This window comes from Dendrobates tinctorius, unplaced genomic scaffold, assembly GCF_039654945.1.
Source record: "Dendrobates tinctorius isolate UK_male_01 unplaced genomic scaffold, ASM3965494v1 ptg000060l, whole genome shotgun sequence".
In the NCBI taxonomy this organism is placed as follows: domain Eukaryota; kingdom Metazoa; phylum Chordata; class Amphibia; order Anura; family Dendrobatidae; genus Dendrobates; species Dendrobates tinctorius.
In genome coordinates this window covers 42,600,255-42,623,515 of record NW_027361728.1, presented here as the reverse complement: position 1 = coordinate 42,623,515, position 23,261 = coordinate 42,600,255, and the positions used below count along the sequence as shown (strand labels likewise).

General features: G+C 42.6%; 1 long non-coding RNA gene across 1 annotated transcript in view; it reads right to left on the bottom strand.

Annotated features, from left to right (window-relative positions):
- Positions 1-23,261, bottom strand: part of LOC141092765 (uncharacterized) — a 169,954-nt gene that overhangs the window by 59,653 nt on the left and 87,040 nt on the right. The window lies entirely within an intron of this gene.

The window sequence follows — 23,261 nt, the reverse complement described above, 5'->3', positions numbered from 1 at the left end:
ATCTGCAGAGTCTTTAAAAAACAACCAGACTGGTAGGGGGACATTCATTGTCTCCCTCTCCTACACCACCTCCTCACCTTGACACCTGTCTTTTGGTGTTCCCTAAGGCTCTGTTCTAAGACCCCTACTCTTCTCCATCTACAACTTCGGCCTGGGACAGCTGATGTAATGGCATGGTTTGCAATATCATCACTACGTTGATGACACGCAGATCTACCTATCTGTACCTGACATCACCTACTTACTGACCAAAATCACACATCTTCCTGCTATATCATCCTTTTTTTCTGCTCGCTTTCAAAAAGTGGACATGGACAAATCAGAATGCATAATCTATCAAACATCTCACGCTGAGTACACCAGAGAGCTGTGTATGCCTCATTCAGTACCACTTTAGTAAGGGATAAACTTTGCTCTAGAGAAAATGATTTTCCAGACATTCACTGCCTTTCTTGCACATTTTTTGCAGCTGTGATCTTCATTTTATTGGTGTGGATGTGGTGAATTTCTAAGTCGTCATCAATACCATCATCGTCCATATGTTGTAAAAAGGAAATCAGGTGTTTCCAAGGGTCATGGTTATGTACGATTTGTGCCATTCCTTTAACAGTGTTCGTTATACTAGGACAATTAATTTTAGACTGGAACATTAGGATATTATTGTTAATATGTATGGGTGAAGATGAATTCCTCTTTAAACTTAGTTTTTCACAAGCATCCATTGGTTTGTTTGGTTTTCCTCCAACACTGATCTGCTTTCTCTAATTCAGCATCTCAAGAACATGTTGCACTTTGCCCTTTATACAGACACATGTGTCTTTGGGAACATATTTTGGACGGGCATTTCTTAGGCCGAGTCTCACACGTGCATCTGATACACTGATCTTCAAACTGGCATGAAACCAATTTTGGTAACTCATGGTGGCTAAACGACGAATCATTGTTGGCTGTATCCTGGATCTCATAGCTCCCATAGCCACTGCTGCTATTAATCATGTACTTTCCCATTCCTGTCATCACCATGCCCCTTTTCCAGATCACTTTATCCAGCGATTCGTCCACCATATTGTTACCAAAACATGCAACTTCCCAGCAGCAACTGTGTAGGAAACCACATTACAGTTTTGGAAGGTGTTCATGATGCCCCTAAAAAAATGTACACACTATGTTGATATCTACCCCAAGGGGAAAATGTTTGCCAGGCCATACACTTAGTTTATGGGCATTCCAAGTCTAGGAGACCCACTCCTTTAAATTGGGCATAGTTTTAAATCAGGCCATCCTTCACCTCTCATCATCTGCCACCACTAGATCAAAAGGGTTTAGGTGTTTCGTGCTACAGCCAGTGTCGAACTATAAACAAGGGTGGGTGGTTATGCTGTGCATAAAATCTTGTTCTGAAAACGGTTGAGGTGTATCACACAGGGGAAAATGTTTGACAGCCCATACACTAAGTGTATGGGCATTCCAAGTCTAGAAGACCCTCTTCTTTAAATTGGTCACAGCCAGTGTTTAATTCCGAACAAGGGTGGGTGGTTTTGATAGTCCTATAATTCTTGTTATGGGAAAGCTTGAGGTGTACCCCACAGGGGAAATGTTTGCCAGCTCAATACACTTAGTGTATGGGAATTACAAGTCTAGGAGACCCGATCCTTTTAATTGGGTATAGTTTTAAATCAGGCTTTCCTCCACGTCTCATCATCCACCGCCACTAGATCACCAGCGTTAACGTGTACTGTGCTGATACAGCCAGTGTCAAAATTCTAACAAGGGTGGGTGGATATGCTGTGTGTAAAATACTTGTTCTGAAAAAGGCTGAAGTGTACCCCATAGGGGAAATGTTTGCCAGCCCATACACTAAGTGTATGGGCATTTCAAGTCTGGGAGACCCGCTCCTTTAAATTGGGCATAGCTTTTAATCAGGCCTTCCTCCACATCTCATTATCCGCCGCCACTAGATCACCAGCGTTAACGTGTTCCGTGCAACTACAGCCAGTGTTGAAATCCTAATAAAGATGGGGGTTTTCGCTGGACGTTAAATACTTGTTATGGAAAAGGTTGAAATGTACCCCACAGGGGAAAATGTTTGTCAGCCCAATGCACTTAGTGTATGGCCATACAAAGTCTAGGAGACCCGCTCCTTTTTAATGGGACATTTTTTGTTAAAAGGCCCTCCTACATGTTTCTTCCAAGGGGGGATTGGGGTAATTGGGGTGCATATGACTTGGTAGCAGGGCAGGCCTTTCAGTCAATACATAAGAAAACAACGCGAGTCCAAAATGAATAATATGAAGAGGATTTTCCTGTGCCCATCCAATATGTGGGTTAAAAGGCTTATTGGGATGCATATGACTCGGCAGCAGGGCAAGCATTGCAGTCAATGCATAAGAAAACAGAATGGGAGTCCAAAATGAATAATGTGAAGTGGAATTTCCTGTGCCCATCCAGTATGTGGATTCAAAGGCTTATAGGGGTGCATATGACTTGATAGCAGGGCAGACCTTGCAGTCAATGCATAAGAACACAGAATGGGAGTACAAAATGAATAATGTGAAGTGGATTTTCCTGGGCACATCCAGTACCTGTGTTCAAAGGCATATTGGGTTGCATATGACTTGGTAGCAGGGCAGGCCTTGCATTCAATGCAACATTTTTTATGGAAGCCCTCCTGGACATCTCGTGAAAGAGGTACTGGGGTGCGTTGTAATTCTTGGCAGCCCATCCACTCACTGCATAGACAATAACAGTTTAGGAGATCCAATTTTTAATAATGGCCCTTTAAGAAGATTAATGCCGCCTGATTCCCCGGTAAAAATAGGCTCTGAGACTTTGAGTCCCTCCTTCATAAATTAAACAAATGTGTCTTCTTATGTGTCATACACCACATGGCCAGCTAAGGTTGTTGAATGTTACAATGACGTTTCCCAGTGAATGCATTTGTATTGGTTGAAAGCAATGTTAAAGTTGAAAAACACTTCAAAAACGCTGCGTCTGAACATAGCCCAAGTGGGGGAGGAACATTTTGGTCTGGGGTTAATTATTTTGCCTTTTATACAAGTCATTAGCCTGGAAAAGATGTACCTTTATATATTTCCCAGCAAAATCCATTTTGGTTTAGTTTTGGTATGTTTTTGGGTGCACTGGTAAAAATGGCATGAAACTCTGACAACATTGTTTAAAGCTGTGAAGTCAGGAATGTTTCCTGGGGTGATCCCCATGTTATTTGAGCAGTGTTTCCATCATTTTCAGACATTTTTAGACCTTAAAAGGACCCCCGAGGGGATCGCAGTAAAAATGCTTGGGTCTCCCATAGACTTACATTGGACTCGTTGTTCTGTCCGAGTACCCGAGTATTCCAATTTGCTCGACCCAGTCAGCGAGCATCTGAGCATCTTAGCGCTCGCTCGCCCGCCCATCACTAGTCATTATAAATGGACAGGTTTTTTCTGGATGCAAGGAAAGGTTCCTACAGCTGTTGGGGAGGACAGATTCTGATTTTGAGATTGTTTTTTTCATGACGTATTGTACTTTATGATAGTAGTAAAATTTCTTCAAAATTTATTGTGTTTATTTGTGAAAAAAATGTAAATTTGGCAAAAATGTTGAAAACTTCACAATTTTCAAACTTTTAATTTTTATGCTCCTAAATCAGAGCATTATGTCACACAAAATAGTTAATAAATAACTGTCCACTTTACTTCAGCAGAATTTTTGATACATAATTATTTTTGTTAGGAAATTATAAGGGTAAAAATTTGACAAGCGATTTCTCATTTTTACAACAGAATTTACAAAACCATTTTTTAAGGACCACCTTACATTTGAAGTGACTTTGAGGCGTCAACATGACAGAAAATACCCAAAAGTGACACCATTCTGAAAACTGCATCCCTCAAGGTGCTCAAAACCACATTCAAAAAGTTTATTAACCCTTCATGTGCTTCACAAGAATTGAAACAACGTGGAAGGAAAAAATGAACATTTAACTTTTTTTCACAAGAATTTTACTTCAGACACAATTTTTTTTACTTTGTCAAAAGAAACAGGAGAAAATGAACCACTATATTTGTTGTGCAATTTCTCCCGAGTACTCCGATACCCCATGTGTGGAGGAAGACCACTCCTTAGACGCACGGCAGGCTTCGGAAGGGAAGGAGCAACATTTAAGGTTTTGAGCGTAAAATTGGATGGAATTGAGAGTGGACGACATGTAGCTTTTGGAGAGCCCACGATGTACCTAAACAGTGGAAACCCCCCATAAGTGACCCCATTTTGGAAACTAGACCACCCAAGGAACTTATCTGGCTGTGTGGTTAGCGCTTTGAACCCCCAAGTGCTTCACAGAAGTTAATAACGTTGAGCCGTAAAAATAAAAAATCATATTTTTTCCACAAAAATTATCTTTTTGCCCCTGATTTTTTTATTTTCCCAAGGGTAACAGGACAAATTAAACCCGAAAAGTTGTTGTGCAATTTGTCCTGAGTACGCTGATACCCCATATGTGGGGGTAAACCATTGTGATCACCTGCGATCTTTGGGAGGCAGGATTAGCAAATCCACAAAAGGACAAGAATTGGTTTTATTTTTTACACTGTTTGTTGTGCAGTATAAGGGATTAGGCGACTTTATTCTTCGGGTCAGTGCGATTACAGTGATACCAGATTTATATCCTTTTTTATGTTTAGCTTCTGTACACACTAAAAGACACTTTTTTTTGTAAGAAGTTTTTGCATTACCATATTTTGAGAGCTATAATTTTTCCGTATTTCGGCTGACAGAGTTATGTGAGGTCTTGTTTTTTGCAGGACAAGCTGACTTTTTTATTGGCACCATTTTCAGGCACATGACATTTTTTGATCGCATTCTATTCGATTTTTGTGGAGGCAGAATGAACAAAAAACAGCAATTCAGGAATTGTTTTTCTTTCTCCTTTCCGCATGTGGTAAAATTGGTAAGGCAGCTTTATTCTTCGTGTCAATACGATTATAGAGATGCTTCATTTATATATTTTTTATGCTTTGGCGTTTTTACACAATAAAAACTTTTATAGAAAAAATAATTATTTTAGCATTGGTTTATTCCGAGAGCTATAACTTTTTTTTTTCCGCTGATGGAGCTGCATGGTGGCTTGTTTTTTGCGGTACAAGATGCCGTTTTCAGTTAAACTATTTTTATCTACATTCGTCTTTTTGATCACATTTTATTCCACTTTTTCCAAGCGGTATGATGATAAAGCATAATTTGCTACTTTTTTTTACAGCTTTCACTAAGGGGTTAACTAGTGTGACACTTTTATAGATCGAATTTTTACTGACGCGGCAATACCAAACGTTTAATTTTTTTCTTTGTTTTTTTTTTTATATAAAAATGTGTATTTATTAGTGGATTCTTTTATTATTATTTTTCATTTTTTTTTTACATATTTTTGTTAAAAAGTTTTCTTTTTTACCTAATCCCTTTATGGGACTTTCACTTTTTTCACTTTGATTGCAGGTTTAATACATTGCAATGCTCCAGCATTGCAGTTCATTATACCTATGCTGAAAGCTTCTGACACCATGTTGTGAGCATTTTCTCAGATGCTTTCCGAAACTTGATGACCCGGGGGTCGTTTTGATGACCCCAGGTCACCACGACAATGATCGGGCCTCGCGATGATGTGGCGGGGACACCGATCTGAAGGCAGAGGGAGCTCCCGTCCCTCTGCCTCCCTCCTGAATGCTGCAATTGTGCTCGATCACAGCGATTAGGGAGTTAACAGCCAGGGGGGCAATGACACTGCTCCTGGCTGTTAGTGCATAAGCTCAGCCACTGGCAACGCTGATCTCCTGCACCACTGACCTGGGCGGGAGGTGCTGATATTTCAGCATCTCCTGCACGGTCATGCTGTGATCGGTCAGTCAGATTGACTGACTGATCACAGCGATCTGGGTGCAGGGACCGATGGCATGGGTCCCTGCACCCGTTGTCATGCCTCTCAGCTGTCACAGACAGCTGTCAGCACTGAACTATGACTGCGTGTTTACTCGCAGTGGTAGTTTAAATGTATGATGCACATATTCTGCCCTGGTGCGGGAACTTACACCCGGCCACTCTATAGTATGCAAAATAATGACATGAGAAGTGAAATTATAATGTGTGAAGTCATTTAGAAGTATTAAGTTATTGAAATTTAAAATGATCCCTATTTTAGCGTCAGTGAACACATGTAACACCAGTTATTATTGTCTACACATTATATGTTAGAATTGAAATATAAATTATGTTAGTGTTATTTTAATAGCATAACTATAGTTTTACTAGGTTATGGCCCGATGCTATCGCATCGGGAGGATGCGATAGCATCACACCTCTTGCCATGTTAACCCAAGAACATGTCGCCGGCGTGGAGGACGTCTGGATCCAGGATGGCGCCGGCGGAAGAAGATGTCGGGGATCGTGGAGCAGCGGCGATGACGGCGTGAGTATGAGAGACGGAGTGAAAGAAAGGGTCGTATGTGGAGTGAAAGAGTGAGTGGAGATGGTGAAAGGTGAGAGGAGTGTGTGTTGAGGGTTAACATGGAAAGAGGTGTGCGGTGACGTCACCGGTTACTACTGGACGGAAGTTGTTACAACCGGAAGCTGCTTAGTGCATTTATTATTATAGATTTGTGCCACTGAGACAATGTGTAACATATTGAGTCAAGAAAAATCTCACCATAACCATAACTAAGTGATCTCAATTGTAGCTAAACTCAAACTAATATATAAAACAAGAAAAGGACATGAAAATAAGCCCAAAAGAATGAGTATATTATTCACAAAAATACTTTATTATTAAAAAACTAATACATCATATAATATGAAGCAATAATAAAGCGCTATGCACTAACAAGGAGAACACCACATATGAAACCTAATTCAAATACAGGCATAGAAATTCAAAGCATGTATCATATAGTCCTTAAATGTAAGCCAGTTTCCAGTGTGTCCCTGTCACCCCAACACACGTTTCACCCTTTCTTCATCAGGGAGTGTCTGGCAAAACGTGCGTTGGGGTGACAGGGACATGCTGGAAGGAAAATGACTGTATGATTAATGCTTTGATTCTCTATGCATGTATTTGATTTAGGTTGATGTGGTGTTCTCCCTGTTGGTGCATAGCAGCTTATATTTGCTTCATATCATATGAGATGCCAGGATTTTTATTAATAAAAAATCATTGAGCATAATATACTTGTTATTTTGGGCTTATTTTTATGTCCTTTCATCATTTGATGTTGTAAATATGTAACATATTGTTTTATAACTACATCAGTTTATGTTGCATGAAGTCATTTGATTTTGACCACAACATACAAAATTCAGCTCTTAAGTCTATCTGAGGGAAAAAAAGCTACCTTCCTCAGACAGTCTTAGAACTAGACACTCACTCTATCACATCTTAGTAGAGATGAGCAAAAACCCGTTGTTGTTCCGGTTTTCCGGGTTCAACGAATATTCAGTAAAAAGTTTGGTTTGGGTCCAAACTTGACCTTGAACTTGACCGCAATAGCCCCTAGCCCCAACCCCCTCAAACTTGGCCTATTGAACCTAATAGAAGTCAAGGGGGACCTGAACTTCGGTGCTGTAAAATGGTCATACTGAGACCTAGTGGGCTGCAAAAGGAAGCTAAATAGGGGTAAGAGCAGGACAATTGACCTGCAAAAAAAAGTCAATAGGGAAATGACTTAAAGCAATCACTGGAAAATAGGAAATAAATTAATATATTTTTAGAACAGTGTTTGTAAGATCTGAAAAAGTCAGAAATCATTTAGGGACCTAATAGATTAAAAATTATCCCCTTTAATTAAACATTCAAGTGGTGCTGCGGTGATTCACTGACCATGTGCACTAGCTCTCCCATGTACTCATCATCCAACCTAACAAGTGACTGGGCATCAGTGCACTCATTCCCTTCCATTTCTGGAGCAGGGGCAGGTGAATGGGCCACGGAACCCCATCCAGTAAAGTCATCAAAAAGTAGAACACACTGCTGTATGACTTTTGGCTCAGACTGCTGATTTGCAAGGTGGTGAATTGGAAGCCAGATGACCATGGGCCTCAGGTGCCAACTGTGTACATTCTGCAGTGGACCTGGTGGAAGATAATGCAAAGGAACTGGAGTCACTCTCAGCCATCCAATCTAGCACCTTTTCAACATCTTGTGGTCTCACCATTTGTGCAACGGTATTCGGGCCTATGAAAGGACACATAACGTCCTGACTCCTGCATACATCAGAGGAAGGTGTTGTAATTATGCATGCAGCAGAAACAAAATGACCACATGCTCATCCTGCATTAGCTTCACACCCACCACCATCAGCAGCTACAGCAGCACCATCACGTCCACGTCCCTTATTTAATGCTCTCCTCAATTTGGAAGTTGATTTTGTGAACAATACTTGCAAAGAGATGGCGGAAAAGTAGATTTATTCATTTGCAAAAATACAAAAGCACAGCTGTCCTGAAAACATGTCTTTGGCCTAAAAATAGCAAGTAGATGGCTGATACCAATTATTTATTTCCCAGACTCATAAAAACCACACACCAGCCCTGAGACATTATTTTTGTGGTCTACAAATGGCAACAGTATAGCTGATGCAATATATTGATTTGCAAAACTATTATAAAGCATTCACCAGGCCTTAAAAAGTGTTTTTTGAGGCTAGAAATGGCAATGACACATCTGATGCAATATATTGATTTGCAAAACTACTATAAAACAGCCTTAAAAATTATTGTTGTGGCCTAGAAATGGCAATGAGAAGGCTGATGTGATATATTGATTTGCAAAAATAGTAGGAAACACACACTAGGCCTTAAAAATTATTTTTGGTGCCTACAAATGACAACTAGCAGTCTGATCAGGATGTGCAGTAAGGCTCAGAAGGAGAGGGCCCGTGACAGCATGGCATCCAAGATGGCACCTCCTCATAACAGCCCTGACTGAGTCAGGATGGTGGAGAATGCGGCAGGTAAACTGGGGAGATTCACCAGGCTGGTGGACGTCTCCCCCGCTCACCTTACACAGCGCACCGCAACTCAGGAACCGAAGGGCTCTGACAGTGAGGTGGGCATGACACCACAGCGATCTCGCTAGCGAGAGTAAAAACAAGGTAAAAACAAACAACACTTAGCTTTCTCTGCTGCAATGCACTGCACAGCAGAGTAAGGCATCAGATACACCATGAACAGCTGAGGCACCACTGCTCCCAGCAAGCTCCTTATCTTCCAGTGGTCACTGCAGAATGACCTTTCTGTTGTGAATTCGCTTTCTGGCCTCCCTCTGGTTACTACTGAAGGTAGTGGAGCTGGTCAAATTGACAGAGGAGTAGCGAGTTCTCTTTCTGAGCTCCCTCTGGTTGTTACTGGAGGTAATGGAGCTGATCTGATTAACAGAGGCTTGCCACCTGATAATGAGGACGACGATTGGAGATCTGGAGTTTCAGACTGGGATTTAAGACAGCCAACTCCCTCTATCCCTGCTGGTGATTTTCTTCCTGCCTCCTGAAGTCTTAGTTTCCAGCTCAGTCCCTGCATTTTCAGCTAAGTGTTCATTTGCTATTCTGTTTACATTTGATCTGGTTTTGTCTATCTCAGTTTTGTGTGGTCAGCCAGCTCCGGGTCGGGCTGTGCTGAATCACCATCCATATGTTACTGCTTGTGCCAGTTTGTTTTTGTCCCTTATTAGATTGGCCTCTTTTTGCTCTGCTTTCAGAATATACCAGAGTGCTGATATAGTGGGCGAAGTCGTGCGACTTCAGTATTTTTTGTATCAGATGTGTTGGACTTTTTTGCAGGGTTTGTTGCATGATTGCAGACAGTGTCTTTCCTTTCCTGCCCTGTCTAGCCAGTGTGGGCCCCATCATTTGCTCAGTCTATTTTCCTTCCTGCGTTTGTGTTTTCATCTTGTCTCACCAGCAATATATGTTTGGGGGCTATCTATTCCTTTGGGGTCTGTTCTGGGGCAGTTTAGATTTCCCCTTTCTTGCTTTAGGCTTAGTTAGCTCTCCAGCTGTGCCGAGGCATCTAGGATCATCATAGACACGCTCCACGGCTACTGCTAGTTGCATGGCTAGGATCAGGGGTCTGCAATCTGCTTAGTTACCAACCTCTCTGGTTTTCTGTGACTTTGCTTGGGCTTGCTCTCCTCCTCAGTGACCCAATCATAATACCTCTCAAACCGATGGTCAGTGGTCACCACCTGCATCAGCAAATTCAATAGCCATGTAGTAACACCAGCGGCCACCGGGGGGAAAACTGACATTAACCCCCGATGGCCTGAAAGGAAAAAAGTTTATATGTGAAAATTCAGATCTGCCACGGATCCAAAGATGGATCATGACAAATCCTTTTCTTTACAGAAGATAACCCAGATCTCCATGTAATAGTGGTGGAAGACTTTAACCCCTTAATGACAGCCAATTTTGTGCTTAATGACCAAGCCAATTGTTACAATTCTGAACACTGTCATTTTATGAAGTTATAGCTCTGGAACATTTCAACGAAACCCACTGATTCTGAGAATGTTTTATCGTGACATATTGTACTTCATGTCAGGTGTAAAATTTATTCAATATAACTTGCATTTATTCAGGAAAAAATGGAAATTTGGCAAAAATTTTGAAAGTTTCGCAATTTTCATAATTTTTATTTTTGTGCCCTTAAATAAGAGAGCCATATCACACAAAATAGTTAATAAATAACATGTCCCACATGTCTACTTTACATCAGCACAATTTTGTAAACATAATTTTTTTTGCTAAGATGTTATTAGTTTTAAAAGTTGACCAGTAATTTCTCATTTTTTCCAACAAAATTTACAAAACCATTTTTTTAGGGACCACCTCACATTTGAAGTGAGTTTGGGGGGTCAATATGACAGAAAATGCCCAAAAGTTACACCATTCTAAAAACTGCACCCCTCAAGGTGTTCAAAACCCCATTCAAGAAGTTTATTAACCCTTCAGGTGCTTCATGGGAACTAAAGCAAAGTGGAAGGAAAAAATTAACATTTTTTTTAATTTTCTTACTTTTATTTTCACAAGGGTAACAAGAGACAATGGACCACAAAATGTGCACATGGCAGGGCTCAGAAGGGAGGGAGCATCGTTTGACATTTTGAAAAGAAACTTGGCAGGAATCAATGTCGGGCACCATGTTTGGAGATCCCCTGATGTACCTACACAGTGGAAAAACTCCAAATCTAACTCCAACCCTAACACAGCCCTACACCTAACCTGACCCTAATCCCATCCCCAACACCACTCTAACCCCAACTCCAAACCCCAAAATTCTATGGATAGTAACGCAGATAGTTGACTCCGAGGAAGTGGAGGCCTCACTGCTTGGAGGCCTACTGCTACAGGCATGAAGGAGACCCAACCAGCAGTCTACACATTTATAAAAATTAGTGGCAGACACAAATAAAGTGGCAGCAATTGCAATAGACTAGAACTAGTATAGTGGGGACTGACACCTCTTCCACTACAGCCAATCCAGCAGATGGAGACTGTCAAGGGCAAGGTGGTGGAATCACTGTTCTGTATCTCTCTGAAAGCCTGGAAGGGGCATAACTAGGTGACCTACCAAATCCCTACTCAGACAAGTGGCAGCAGGCGAAAACTGCGATCCAAGGAGGGACAAAGAGGTGGCACCAGGTGCTACTCCATGACTGACCTACAGAAGGTGGCAACTGACCCCATACAGTGGGTAAGCGGCTACGGCCCGAAGGAGGGATAAAAAATGCAGACAGGCACTGTATGGACTATGGAACCACAGATGGGACTGGCTGAGGAACAGAAAAGCACTGGCAGGTGCAGGCTGGACCAGGTGCAGGGCTCAATTTAGGCAAAGTGGGGCCCTAGGCAAAAGTTTAAAATGGGGCCCCAAATGCTAACAAATTGCTCATCACACAAAAGTATTTCTGTTGTATTTACATGTGCTGACTTTAGGCCACTAAACGAGTGTGATCGACAATATTGAAGTCGTTTGACACTTGTTTCCCTGCCTCTTTACACCAACTGAGAAAGAGTGATGGGAACAGAACAATCACTATGAGATCGATTTGTCCGCATACAGTATCATGTTATCAGCAGCACATTTACAGTTTATACCCACAATGTGATGCTGAGAACAATGATTTCTGTTCCAACCTTGCTTTTTCCCAGTCATGTTGCTAGGAGCACACTATTAGCAACTAAAAATTAGATTTTTTACTCTGCACAACCTCTGCGCACAGCTGAATTTTAGCGGCACAAAATTAGAAGGTGAAATACAGCATGAAAAATCACATTACTCACGGAAGAAATAATTTTTTCAGTGTGGATGAGGCCTGTATGGCAAAGAAGATCTGCTCCAAAAAATTTGAATGGGAGATGTCCCCTACCGTATGACATTAGTAACAGATTTTTTTGCTTTTGGTGTGGATGAGGTCTGTATTACATTCATTGAATGCTCCAAACAATTTGTAAATGAGATGTCCCCTACTGTATTATATTAGTAGCAGAGGCCTTTAGAACATAGACTAGATGCTCAAAACAATCTCAAACTGAGATCTCTTCAACTGTATCAAGTTATTAACATAAAAAAAGATAATTTTTAGTGTGGATGAGACCTGTTTAATATAGAAGATTGTCCATGGCATCGGAGCACCCTCTTTCCTACCTTTGCTGCTGGTAATGTGCAGGTTTATTGCAGAAATACGGCAGACGTGTCATTACATGAATTGATCAGGAAAAGGGTCATGACGACTGCGGAATGGGATTGGACAACAGGATCAATAAAAGGGTGGTTATGGGAGGTCTGAGATCCAGGATCCAGCCTGCAATGATTACTCTTTTACCCAACACCAATTACCAGAGCGTGTTTGATGCTCGTCAGAAGACAGAATTAACAGATGCGCGTCTCAAGCTAGGCATAAAAGATGACTGTTAGAAATTGGATGGCAAAGATGCACATAATCTAGAAGATAGGCTCAAAACAATTTCAAACTGAGATCTCCTCATCTATATCACATTATTAACATAAAGAAATATATTTTTTACTGTGGATGAGACCTGTATAATCTAGTAGATTGTCCGTGGGTACTCATTTACTCAACACCAATTAACCAGAGAGCGTTTGATCTTCGTCAGATCTCGGCTGCTGTATCACATCTGTAAAAAAAAATAAAAAGAAATGAATTTTAATGTGCAACAGCTCTGCACATAACAATTTCAATGCCACTAAATGAAAAGTTTGGATACAGCGGACTGTATCACATTTATCGACAGAAAAAAAATAAATATTTGAATGCGCTTGAGGTCGCCACAAAATGACAATGTGTGATACAGCGTGCTGTATCACATTCAGCAACAGAAAAAAATTAGATATTTTTTTAATGCGCGTTAGATCTGCAGACAGATTCATATCACCGCCACAAAATACGAACATGGGATACTGCGGGTTGTGATACATTCAGCAACAGAAAAAATTATAATATTTTTTAATGCGAGTTGAGTTTGCAGACAGGTTTATATTACTGCCACAAAATGACAATGTGGGATACAGCGGGTTGTATCATATTCAACAACAGAAAAAATTATAGGTTTTTTGAATGTGCCTTAGGTCTGCTGACAGTTTCATATCGCCGCAGCACTAAATGACAAGGTGGGATACAGCAGGCTGTTTTGCATTTAGCTAGTGAAAAAATATGATATAAAACGCTATACTCGTGCATTGAGCACAATAGAAGCAGTGCACAACACACTTGTAGGACATGTGCCCTGCTGACTGTGTAAGTGGACCTCCGTAATGACAAAAAAAAGTGCTGGAAGGTAAATTTAACATCCACATTGGACACTAGCTAGCTACGCTATCTGACTGATATACAACCACCTAGCTAACTAGCTAAAATCTTGCTGCTAACAGTGTCAGCATCAGAAGAAGCCTTTCTGTGCTGTTACAGTGTCAAAATGCGCTAAAACAAGATGTCCGCTCTTAATATGGAGAGGGACATGTGGTTTCAGCAGCCAATGACACAAGCCATTGTGTAAGGACATTGTGGGTGTTTTCTGCGCCCTGAATGGCTAGCCGCAATGTGTACACATAAAGTTAGGGTTAAAAAATTACTGTTTACAAGAAGGCCGCGTCTCTGAGCTCTGTAAACCCTCTCCTCTCATCAAGCGCGTGCCAAACTCTCATGACAAGCCACCATTATCGTTGCTAAAGTGCTGAAAATACTTTTGTGGCAATACAAATATTTTCCCACACTTTTTACTGAATATTAATGATTTTTTTCCGATTTTATACAATGTCGCTCGTGTTTTTGATAATGAAGCCGAATGTGCCATATTCGTGCCGAATTTATGTTTGACGATCGTTTTCTGGGCATATTCACTCATCACTAATAATGACATACTTGGAGGGGGTTAAACGTCCTAAATTATAAGTAGAAGCTACTGAGAGTCTTGGCCAACCATTGACAGTGGTTGGAGGGGGCTGTGAGTAAAATCCAGAATGAAAAGGTCCCAGGGTCTGATGGTCTTCCCAGAGAATTTTATAAGGAATACAAGGAGATTTTGCTTCCTAAACTACTGAAGATGCTGAAGGGAGCAGCAACAGTTGGGAGTTTACCTACCTGAATGAATGAGGCTATTATTGTCTTGCTCTTAAAACCAGGAAAAATTCTTAATGCACCAATTGCTATAGACCAATATCTCTTCTTCCTGTAGATGTAAAATTATTTGCTAAAATACTCGCTATGAGGCTTAATAAAGTGATATTGGAGTTGATACATGATGACCAAACAGGTTTTATGCCTACTAGGTCCATGGCTATTAATATTAGATGCCTATACACTACCGTTCAAAAGTTTAGGGTCACTTAGAAATGTTCTTATTTACTAAATAAAAGCACAGTTTTTTCCAATGAAGCAAACATTAAATGATTCAGAAATACATTCTATACATTGTTAGTGTGTTAAATGACTATTCTAGCTGAAAACGTCTGGCTTGTAATGCAGTGTGATCAAACGTGTGTAGAGACCCATTTCCAACAACCATCACTCCAGTGTTTGTATGGTACTTTGTGTTTGCTAACTGCGTTAGAAGGCTAATGGATGGTTAGAATACCCTAGAAAACCATTTTGCAAATATGTTAGCACAGATGAAAACAGTTTGGCTGATTAAAGAAGCTAGAAATCTGACCTTCCTGTGAGCTACTTGAGAATCTGGAGCATTACATTTGTTGGTTCCATTAGACTCTCAAAATGGCCAGAAAAAAAGAACTTTCATGTGAAACTCGACAGTCTATTCTTGTTCTTAAAAATGAAGGCTATTCCATGCAAGAAATTGACAAAAAACAGAAGACTTCCTACAACAGTGTGTACTACTCCATTCAGAGGAGAGCACAAACAGGCTCTAACCAGAGAAGAAAGAGAAGTGGGAGGCCCTGCTGCCCAAGCGAGCAACAAGACAAGTACATTACAGTCTGAAGTTTGAGAAATTGAGGCCTCACAAGTCCTCAACTGTCAGCGTCATTAAATAGTGTCTATGCCTACAGTGAAGAGGCGACTCCTGGATGCTGGTCTTCAGGGCAGAGTGGCAAAGAAAAAGCCATATCTGAGACTGGCTAATAAAAGGAAAAGATTAATATGGGCAAAAGAATACAGACATTGGACATAGGAAGATTGGAAAAAAGTGTTATGGTCAGATGAATCCAAGTTTGAGGTGTTTGGATCACACAGAAGAACATTTGTGAGATGCAGAACAACTGAAAAGATGCTGGAAGAGTACCTGATGCCATCTGTCAAGCATGGTGGAGGTAATGTGATGGTCTGAGGTTGCTTTGGTGGGAGATTTGTAAAAGGTGAAAGGGATTTTAAATAAGGAAGGATATCACTCCATTTTGCAACACCATGCCATAACCTGTGGACAGCGCTTGATGGGAGCCAATTTAATTCTTCAACAGGACAATGACCCAAAGCACACCTCTAAATTATGCAAGAACTAATTAGGGAAGATTCAGGCAGCTGGAATTCTATCTATAATGGAGTGGCCGGGGCAGTCACCAGATCGATCTCAACTCCATTGAGCAGTTGTGGGAGCAGCTTGACCATCTGGTACACAAAAAGTGCCCATCCTCAAGCCAAACCAACTTGTTGGAGGGGCTTCTGCAAGCATCGCGTGAAATTTCTCCAGATTACCTCAGTAAATTAACTGCTAGAATGCCAAAGGTCTGTAATGCTGTAATTGCTGCAAAGGGAGTATTGTACCTTAGTGCAACCTTAGTAGTGTACCTTAATTTGCAAATGTGTAGTGCAGAAGCAGGGAATAAAGCAATAATGTCCCATGATGCTGCGAAAACATTCAAGAGTGTTGAGTAGAAATATTTAAAGGAAGGTCATGAGTAAAATGTGGTTGGGCCACAAGTTTATAAATTGGGTCAATTTACTCACCAATAGCAAGGCTGAGGGTTAATGGACACATGTCAAATCCATTAACATTAAGTAGAGGCATACGACAGGGCTTCCTGCACTCACCTCTCTTATTTTGTCTGGTGATACAGATAAAACACACACCAGGCCTTAAAAATAATTTTTGGGGCCTACTAATAGCAATGAGATGACTGATGGCAATTATTTATTTCTCAGACTATTAGAAAACACACAGCGGCTTAAAGTACAGTACTTCCACAGGCGTGGGGCTACATAGTACACACAGCGGTTTAAATGACAGTATTTCCACAGGCAAGGGATACATGCTACAAACAGTGGCTTCAAGGACAGTAGTCCCACAGGACAGATGTGCAAAGAACTTCCACAGGCGTGGGGCTACAGATTACACACAGAGGTTGCAATGACAATACTTCCACAGGCAAGGGATATAGACTACAAACAGCGGCTTCAAAGACAGTACTCCCACAGGCTGGATGTGCAGAGTACACACAGTGGCTTCAAGGACAGTACTCCCACAGGTGAGGGGTGCAGAGTACAGGCAGGTGTATGGGGTTCAGAGAACTCACAGCAGATTTGAGGATACTACTCAGAGGTGAGGGATGCAGAGGGCACACAGTGGCTTCAAGGAAATTACTCCCACAGGTGCAGAGTACACACAGCTTTTAAAGACAGTATTCCTACAGCTGCGTGGTTCAGAGTACACTCAGCAGCTTAAAGGACCGTACTCCCGTAGGTGGGGGATGTGGCATGCACACAGCAGCTTAAAGGACAGTACTTCCACAGGTGGGGGTTCACAGTACACACAGCAACTTAAGAACAGTACTTCCACAGTTAAGGGGTGTAGCTTACATGTGAGGGAGGACCAGGGCTGTAGACGTGGCCACTAACATTTACAACAGGGTGCCCTGGTCTCTCATCACATAAACGCGCTGCCCATCACTTAGCATACCTGCAGCGCCTTTCATAGCTCCATCAGGATCCTCTGAACATTTCTGGAGGACTTTAGGATCCACTCTAGAAATAACGGAGTCACAGTCCAGTTCAACTTTAAACGGAGCAGCTTTACTGAAACTGGTGCACAGCATATTCTTATTCTTTCAAGGCATCATCATCATCAGTGTTCACAGCATACAACTGCTCTTCTGTCCGTTTCCTCCTCTCTCCACCACTAGGCCCGCTTCCAGGACAGACTGTGCCGAACGATCCCACAGCATCTTCAGTGCCCAGTTTTACTTCAGTCTGGTGTTCCCTCACCTGTTTCCTGAGCTATGGGCGCCCTGGCCCCAACTGACTACTAACAGGATGGGGCCTGGGAGTTTGAGGGTTCTGCGCAGGATCTTAGTTGTTCCTAGAATCGCTCTTTTCTGAATAGAGTGCTCAGATGTTGTTGGGATCTGTTGTAGCCATTTTTCCAACCACTGCTCTAAGTGCTCCTATCACCACTGGAATCACTGTTGCCTTCACCTTCCACATCTTCTCCAGCTCTCCTTTGAGGCCCTGGTATTTCTCCAGCTTACGCACACATATATATATTTATATATATACTGTATATATATATATATATATATATATACATATATAAACCTGCCACCTTTTCTAGCCCTGTACAATCCTGTAAAATTGCACTCAAATTTATTCATCAGTGTAAATAAATCAGATACAGACTGGTAAAAACAACTGCATTATAAAATAAATATTGCTTTTCTCTGCAATCATAGCACTTATTTTCTTACTGCCCAATGCATCCAGGACACAAAAACACATTACTGTTCAAGCGGAGCTTGATCTGTAATGTATAATTCACAAATGCAACCAACCCTTCTTAGAGATTCTGGGATTGAAAAATCTCTTTTTACAGCTTATATTTTTTTTTTTACTTCTAAATGAAAGAAGAAAAAATCTCTTAGAAGTATAATATAAAAAGAATAATGTTTCATCCAAAATATTTTCAAGCAAAGAATAAAGCTGAAGGCTTGGATGAAAATGTTAAAAGAGATTTGACCATTGGGACCCCAGATCCTTAAAATGGAAGAATGAAAGTTTCTCCAGCATTTTTCCTGTGCAGCAGCAGTACTTTTAGCCACATGCTGTTCTGAAAACTGCAGCACAGTGCTGTTATAGAGCTATAGAGTCATGCACAGCGGATGGCTGGAAGCATGGGTCTGCTGGAAAAATCAGTGAAAAATCCACAGAACAAGATTAGAACTTGATTCTGAGGATAGGTGTTCTATCAGACGCATATTGATGATGAGTAGAGTTGAGCGAAACGGGTCGGTCAAATTCATAAGTCGCCGACTTTCGCTGAAGTCGAGTTTCATGAAACGAAACCCGACCATAGCTTAGATCGGCCACGAGGTCGGCGACCAGAGCGCCAAAGTCATGTTTCAAATGATGCTTCCAGCACCCTTTTTCAGCCAATGATGGAGGACGTACACTGTGGGCAACGCGATGACATGGGCATCGGTCACCACCATCTATGAAAAGGGCATGCAAGTGATTGGCTTGCTTTGTGTGGCGTCACAGGGGCTATGAAAGGGCGTGCACAACGACCGCCATCTTACTTCTGTCGATATTAGCATTAGGAAGAGGTTGCAGCTACTGATTCTGAATAAGGGAGATCGTTAGGCAGGGAAGAAGACCAAAAAAACTGCTTCTGCTGTTAGCGATTTCCACTGTACAACACAACAGTTTGTGTGCAGTGACAGGGGACGGTATTTTTTGTGCATCAGCTCTGTTGGTTATTAGGCTGCCTTATAAGGCTCCCTGATAGCTGCATTGCTGTTTGCACACTGATGTGCAAACTGCTTTTTTAAAAGCAAAAATACTTTTCTTCCTCTTTTCTGCACAGTTACCAAACGTTCATTTTTCCACACTTTTGTGTGCAGCAGTACTGCTTATTAGGCTGCCTGCTGCCATACTTGGACTGAGAGCATCATTGTCAGCCTCCTAAAATCACTAGGGAGCTTCCAATTCTCCACAATACTATATACATCTTGTACTTTGTCATACACCAGCCAATTTCAGCCTGTTAAATTGAGGTGTAATCTATAGTGGGCCTGAGATAATAGTTCAGCCTCCTAAAATCTCTAGGGAGCTTCCAATTCTCCTCAATACTATATACACACCTTGTGCATGGTCATACACCAGCCAATTTCAACCTGTTAAATTGAGGTGTAATCTATAGTGGGCCTGAGATAATAGTTCAGCCTCCTAAAATCTCTAGGGAGATTCAAATTCTCCCCAATACTATTTACACCTTGTACTTTGTCATACATCAGCCAATTTCAGCCTGTTAAATTGAGGTGTAATCTATAGTGGGCTTGAGATAATAGTTCAGCCTCCTAAAATCTCTAGAGAGATTCAAATTCTCCACAATACTATATACACCTTGTACCTTGTTTTACAGTACCATATAGCTGGTGGTTTTTTGGGTACATTTTTCCAAAAATGAGGAAGTATGGTGGAAGAGGCCGTGGAAGTGGGCGGGGGGTTGCCAGCTGGTACTGATGGTGGTGGGTGTGGTGCTGCATCTGCTGGTAGTGGCAAAAGCACAATAGCACCCAAGGCAGGAGGTGTTGAGCCTGCGTCATCATCTGGCTCCACAAGGCCTCGAAGGCTCCCTTTTCTGGGAGTAGGTAAACCGCTTTTAAAGCCGGAGCTTCAGGAAGAAGTTTTGGCTTACATTGCTGACACAGCCTCCAGCTCTATTGCACTATACTCCAGCAAATATGCCCTCGTCCTCTGAAGTTTCAAAAAATGAAAGCACTGAGTCGTCAGTGGAGGCTCCTGGTCAGGAACAACACCTTTCCTTGTGTCTTTCACCCCTACTAAAAGTGAAGGATGCGGCAGGCCACACTACAGATTACTCCATGGAGCTCTTTTCACATACCATGCCTGGGTTATTAAGTCAAATCGTGAATTCCCCAGTCCAAGATGAATCGGACATGGACTGCACTGATGCACAGCCACTGCTAGCTTTTTCTGCTGGTACATTCACTCCGAGCACTACATTGTCCTCGCAGTGTACTGAGCCAGAATCTGACCCTGGTGAAACTCAGGTGCCCCTTCCCGCATACTATACCACCTTACACGGTGACACAGAGGAAGGTGCACATGAAATTGAAGAGGAGGTGATGGATGACCCAGTTGTTGACCCAGATTGGCATCCATTGGGGGGAAGAGGGTGCCGCTGCCAATAGCTCAGAAGAGGAGGAGGAGGATCCGCAGCAGGCATCGACATTGCAACAGCTGTTATCTGGCAGTCCTGTAGTAGTCCAAAAACGGTTTACAAAAACCCAAAGAGTTGCAGGACAGCTTGGCCAGATGGTCAAATTAGCACAGCGTGCAAGGCCTCAAAATGTCTTCCATAATAGGAAGAGTGCAGTGTAGCACTTTTTTCAACAAAATCATAATGATCAGGCAAAGGTTATCTGTAAGAAGTGCGCAAAGACCTTTAGCCAAGGGAAAAATCTGAGAAATTTCAATACCAGTTGCATGCTTAGACATTTAACCACCATGCACTTGCAAGCGTGGACGGACTACCAAATCTCACGTACCGAATGTGCACCTGCTCCGAATGAAGGTACTCAGCAACGCTGCATCGCTTCCCCCACTGTAAGCCCACCGGTTAGCACACCACCAGCAGCAAATATTGAGGTGTCGTCGCAAGGCCAAAGCAGTCAGGGAATCACAATGTTATTGCTACGAAAGACTGAATCTAGGCCATCAGCAAGACCACAAACACCATCACCAACCCTCTCTCAGTCCGCCATGTCCACCGCTAGTTCCACCATATGCAGCTCTTAAGTCCAGCTCACCCTCCCAGAGACTCTCAGTAGGACAAGAAAGTACTCATCCTCTCATCCGCGTACACAGTGCTTGAACACCCACATTGCCAAACTAATCTCGTTAGAGATGATGCCCTACCGGTTGGTTGAAAGCGAAGCTTTCCACGAGCTCATGGCCTACGCAGTACCACGTTATGACCTATCCAGTCGGCACTTCTTTTCTCGAAAAGCCATCCCAGCCCTCCATCTGCATGTGAAAGACCGCATTGTCCATGCACTCAAGCAATCAGTGAGTGGAAAGGTGCACCTCACAACAGATTCATGGTTCAGTAGGCATGGCCAGAGCCGTTATGTGTCCATCACTGTGCACTGGGTTAATGTGGTGGATGCAGGGTCCACAGGGGACAGTGGCGGTCGGACAGTGCTGCCTAGCCCACGGTATAGGAAACAGTTGGCTGTAGGCGTTCGACCCTCCTCCTCCTCTTCCTCCAGAAGCGAAAGCTCGTCCACAGAGCGCAGTCGCACGAGCACTCCATCAGCAGCTGCCAGTGTTGCACACGAGGTGTCCCACTATCGAACAGCTAGTGGTATGCGTCAGCAGGCTGTGTTGAAGATGATGTGTTTGGGCGAAAACAGAAACACCACGGAGGTACTGGCCGACTACTTGCAGCGACAAACTGAGTCATGGCTGGGCAGTCTACATCTTGAGGCAGCCAAGGTAGTTAGTGATAATGGGCAGAATTTTGTGGCAGCCATAGCCCTTTCAAAACTCAGACACATACCTTGCTTGGCTCACACCTTGAACCTGGTGGTGCAGTGCTTCCTCAATAACTATCCAGAGTTAACAGCCCTGCTCCATAAGGTGCGAAGACTGTGCTCGCACATCCGCCGGTCACCCATACACTCCAGTCGTATGCAGAAGCTGCAGCGATTGCTCCACCTTCCCAAGCACCGCCTAATTATCGACGTTGCAACAAGGTGGAACTCCACCCTGCACATGGTTCAGAGGCTGTGTGAACAGAGGCAGGCTGTAATGCATTTGTGGGAGGATATACGGGCAGGCAGTTTGAGGGCAGACATGGAGTTGTCTAGTGTGCAGTGGTCGAAGCTGAAAGACCTTTGTATAGTCCTTGAGTGTTTTGAGGAATGCACATGGCTGGTAAGCGCAGACGACGCCATCATAAGCATGAGCATCCTACTTATGCGTCTGCTCATGCAAACTTTGATGCACATTAAGGAGCAGGCGTCTGCAGCCGAGGAGGAAGAGGAGGAGGGAAGCCTTGATGACAGTCAGCCATTGTCTGCTCAGGAAACTCTCCTGGACGAAGTGGAAGAAGAAGAGGAGGAGGAGGATGATGAGGATGATTATTTAGGAGAGGAGGATGCTTCTCAGGGTGTAAGAGAAAATGTTGGCATGGCAAGGTCAGGTACAGGGTTTGTGCGTGACTGGAGGGATGTTGATTTGCCAGAAAGCGCTCCTCCACCCAGCACTCACAGTGCATCATTGACACCTGGAACATTGGCCCACATATGTGATTATGCCTTGCAGATCCTAAAAAGGGACCCCCGCATTGCCAAAATGATGAACGATGACGACTACTGGTTGGCCAGTATCCTGGATCCATGCTATAAAGGCAAATTCCAAAACATCATGCCACAGGAGAACCTAGAGCTAATATTGGCTAACAAACAAGCAACTCTGGTAAACTGTTTGTTTGAGGCATTCCCAGCACACCGCGGCGGTGATGGTTCTCCCACGAGCCGTAGGGGGCAACATGGAAGAGGTGTTCGTGGTGCACACAGCCGAAGTGGCGTTGGACACACGGGTTTCATGACCATGTTGTGGACTGATTTTTTAAGTACAGCTCACACGACTGGTAATACTGCATAGATTGGAAGTGACAGGAGACAGCAGTTGTCAACTATGGTTACAAACTACTTCTCCTCTCATATCGATGTTCTCCCTCACAGGTCATTCCCCTTTGACTATTGGGTCTGTAAACTGGACGCCTGGC